This window comes from Empidonax traillii, unplaced genomic scaffold, assembly GCF_003031625.1.
Source record: "Empidonax traillii isolate 1590-97213 ecotype Southwest subspecies unplaced genomic scaffold, ASM303162v1 scaffold1367:size194105, whole genome shotgun sequence".
Taxonomy (NCBI): Eukaryota; Metazoa; Chordata; class Aves; order Passeriformes; family Tyrannidae; genus Empidonax; species Empidonax traillii.
In genome coordinates, this window is record NW_020956560.1 from 17,612 (window position 1) to 22,218 (window position 4,607).

The window sequence follows — 4,607 nt, forward strand, 5'->3', positions numbered from 1 at the left end:
GCACGGCCCCACGGTACCGCCCCGGGGTGAACACGGCCCGGGTGAGCACGGCACGGCACGGCACGGCACGGCCCCATGGTACCGCCCCGGGGTGAACACGGCCCGGGTGAGCACGGCACGGCACGGCACGGCCCCGCTGCACCGTGCGCAGCGCCAGCACCGCCCCGCGCCCGGCCACATAAATAGCGGGCGGCCGGCGCCGCTGCCACCCCATCGCTCCCACACGAGCCGAGCCGACCAACACTGAGCTAAGCCGAGCCGAGCCAAGCCAAGACGAACCATGGACCCCCAGGACTGCACATGTGCCGCTGGTAAGTGCCCCGTCCTGTCCCGGCTCTCTCTCTCCCCCGATTCTCTCTCCCCCGATTCTCTCTCCCCCGATTCTCTCTCTCCCGGCTCTCTCCCGGCTCTCTCCCGGCTCACTCCGCTGTCCCTCCCTCCCCAGGTGACTCCTGCTCCTGCGCCGGGTCCTGCAAGTGCAAGAACTGCCGCTGCCGGAGCTGCCGCAAGAGTGAGTGGGGGGCTCAGGGTGGGGAGATCCGGCCTTGCCCTGGGGAGGGGGGGGGCTGCCACTGCCCGTAGGATCTCGATGGGCACTTCCCTGCTCCGTAGGAGAACCCTTCCTTGCCCTGGGGGATGCCCTGGGGACCTCTCCCTGCTCCATAGAGGAATCAATCCCTCCTTGTCCTGTGGGAGCCCATGGACACTTCCCTGCCCTGTCCCACAGACAACCCTTGTCCCGTAGACAACCCCCTCTTGACCTATAGGAACCCTTATGAAGACCCTTCCACTTCCCCATGGGGAGGCCCCTGCCCTGTAGAACCCTCACGGGATCCCTCCCTCTTCCTCTGGCCCGTGGAGACTCCCTCATCTCCTCTTTGGGGGAGTGCTGCCCCTGCCCTGTAGGACCCTCGTGGAGACCCCCAGTGCGTTGGGATCGCAGCCCTGCTCCTGCAGAGCTGGTGTTTCCCGATGTCCACCTGCCCCGTGGGACCCCCCCCTCCCTTCCAGCCGCCTCCTAACTCTTGTGTGTGTCCCCCCAGGCTGCTGTTCCTGCTGCCCCGCCAGCTGCAGCAACTGCGCCAAGGGCTGCGTGTGCAAGGAGCCGGCCAGCAGCAAGTGCAGCTGCTGCCACTGAGCCGCTCGGCTCCGCCTGTAAATAGCCGGCACGCTTCGGGGACGGGGAGGGGGGCACGGAAAAAAACTTCTCTTTTTGTCATATTTTGTATTTTCTGTACCAGTGGTGAAACTGGATGGGAATAAAGGAGTTTGTCTTGAGGTATGAGTTCTGCTGTTGGGCTGGGCTGGAGGCTGAGGACGGTCGCCACTCATGAGGCCTGTGGGGGGATTGTCATCATCCTGCATGTGGGGTGGCTCTGGGCATCTTTAAGATGCTGGTCTCCCTGTGAGGACAAGTGACATGCCGAGGGGGTGGGCAAGCAGTGGCAGGGAGGGCTCCAGCCCTCTCCAGCCTTTCTTTGGCTTCATGGCAGGTGCCTCTGCACCACGCTGGGGCTTCCTCTGGGTGAAAGAGCTTGTGGGAGCAAGAGCGGGAGGGTGGCACGGGCTGGAAATGTGCCTGCCCTGAGCTGCTGCTGGAGAGCACTTGGACAAGTCCTAGCAGGGACAAACTTCCCTTCCCCAGGAACTTGTGCTTCACAAACCCCAACCTACCGCAGAGCAGATCCATTCCCAAACGGGCACTTTCCCTGCAGCCTCCCCATGCTGAATACCTTCAGCTACAGTGCTTGGCTCCTCCTGCCCTGGGCAGGAACGCGTTTTGCAGCTCATTTTTTGGGAACACCTTGCTTGGAGCTGTGATGACCTTCAGAGACAGAAGGACAGATAACCACAGCCGTGAATGCAACACTCACTGCCTGGATGAGGGGTGGCTGCTGGGAGTGGGGGAGGGAGGGCACTGGGAAGATGCATGGGATGCGTTTTGCTTCCGAAAGTCTCTGCCAAGTGAGAGTCATTTTTCAAGCACCTGCTTGCCCATGCATGTCCCCTGGGTGTGCCCCACCACGGATGCAGGTTCCCAGCCCTGCTGCCATCACCCTTTCTCTGCTTCTCGGGGCAGTGGGACAGCTCAGCCTGGCAGGGATGTCTCCTCCAGCCCTTGGTGACAAGACACTGGGGACGGGACCAGTTTAAAAAGCAGCAATATCGGTCCCTTTGGCAGCCACGTAGTCCTTTCTGCTGGGCTGGGTGGCACAGGGTGGGTTGTCTGCAAGGGGGGAGTATGTCAGTCTGCAGGGATGCTCCAGGCACCCAGGGGAGCTGCTCACCCCTTCCCTGAAGGTTTGCCAGCTTCAGCACATGGCTCTGCTGTGGGTGCCCAGCCTGCTCAGCACCCAGCCTTGCCAGTGAGAAAAGCAACACCCAGCTCAGCACCTATTTGCCTTTTAAATGTGTTGCCTTATTACATTAGTGCATCTTTGCCTAAGCAGCCTTCCAGCACTGCCTGTTGCAACAGAGGCTGGAGATGGGTTATAAGGGTCTGCCCTGCCCTAAATGCATTAAAAAAACCCATAAATCCCATGAGAAGACGCTTTGCTGGAAAACAAGCCTGGTTTGGCCCCACTGCTGGAGCCCCTGTGCAGCAGGGCTGGCTGAGACCCCAGCCACTGCAGCAGAGGGGCTGCAAGCTGAGCCCCCTGGGGCTGGGCACCCAAATCCTGCACCAGAAACAAAGCTGGGGCAGGGATGGGGTTTCCCCTCCCAGGATGTGCCTCAGGCATCAACTGCTCCCTGTTCCCAGTGGCGTGCCAGGGTGGGATGTGGGCACACTCCTCTGCACTGGTGCCAGCCTGCCCTGCCAGCTCCCGCTTCTGCCTGCACATCCATCGGGCAGAGGAGGGAACCCCCAGCCCCAGTGCCCTTTCCAGCCTCTCCAGGAGGGACTTGGGGTGAGGAAAGCTACAGGATCAACAGAAGAGGCACCCATGTGAGGCACTGGCCTGGGATGTACCCAGCACCTGGCTTTGCCTGTAGCTGCTCTCAGTGAGGTGGCTGAGAGCTTTCTGGTCCCCTCAGGAGTATTTTCTGTATAAAAAAAAGTACTTTTTGATGAAGTAGGAACTGCTCTCAGCCTGCAGACAGCTGTGTGTAGCAGGACAGTGATGGGAGCCTTTGCCTGATGCAAGAAGAGGCTGATGTGCTTCATCCACCCCCTCAGAGAAAAGCCCCACTCAGTTTGCAGAGGAGGTTTGAGGTGACCATGCAACCCCCTGGGCATCCAAGGGGAGCCAGGACAGGGGGTCCTGGCTGCACCCACAGTCAGCTGCCCATGGGGCTGCATTCACTTCCACTTTTTCTGGCCCTGCATGAGCCCCAGAGGCATGACGGATGTTCATGACCCTGTGTGGTGCTGACATGATGATGACACGTGCCCTGTGCAGACAGGACGTGCGCCCTGTGCAGAGGAGGGATGCACTGGGTGCAGAGGGGACGAGCACCCTGTGCACACTGACACACCCCCTGTGCAGAGGGGACATCGTCCTGTGTGCAGAGGGGACAGGCACCCAGTGCAGAGAGTAAACACACCCCGTGCAGAGGTGACAGGCACGTGTGCACAGGGGAAATGCACCCTGTCCCCAGGGGGAATGCACTCGGGGCAGAAGGGGAATCACACTCATAGAATTGTTGAGGTTCAAGAAACCCTCTAAGGTCATCAAGTACAACCACCACCCCAGCGCTGCCAAGCCCACCATTAAACCATGTCCCCAAGGGATAGACCTACATAGAATCACAGAATCATAGAATCAGATGGGTTGAAAAGGACCTCTGAGATCATCAAAGCCAACCCTCGACCCACTACCACCACAGTTACTAGACGATGGCACTAAGTGCCACAAAGTACACGTCTTTTAAATCCCCCCCAGGGGTGGTGACTCCACCACTTCCCTGGGCAGCCTGTTCCAGCGCTCGGCAACACTTCCAGTGAAGATATTTTTACGAATATCCAATCTGAACCGCCCCTGTGCTCCCGCTGCAGAGGGGACGGGCACCCGCAGAGGGGAGAGCACCCCGTGCCCACCGGTCAGAGGGCCGGGGCTCCTCGGCAGGAGCGGCTTCTCCCGCGCCGAGCCCTTCCACAGGGATCTGCTGCCACCTGCCTGCCCGCAGCATCGCCGCCTGCTCAGCCCCGCGCCCCTGCCTGTGCCCGCTCCCCCCTGTTCCTGCCTGTGCCCGCTCCCCCCGTTCCTTCCATGCCCCCCCTCCCGCCCCGGGGGCACCAGCAGCGGTCCCCGGGCACACCGGGACTCTCCTCCTGCAGCTGGGAAGGTGCCCTGGGAGCCTGGAGAAACTCAGGGAAAGGTGGGGTGGCACAGCCCCCCCTGCCAGGGCACCCATCCCACCAGGACACCCAATCCATCCCACCAGGACACCCAATCCATCCCACCAGGACACCCAATCCATCCCACCAGGGCATCCTGTCGGGGCCAAGTGCACTCCTCAAACTGCCTGCCTGCCCCAAACGCTCCGGTGCCAGAGCACCCTCCCCCTGCTAATTTTTGGGATGAAGTTCCCCGATTTAAATGGGCACTCTGTGGGCCAAGCCCGAACACAGCAGACCCCAGAGCATGGCACAGAGAAAATACTTT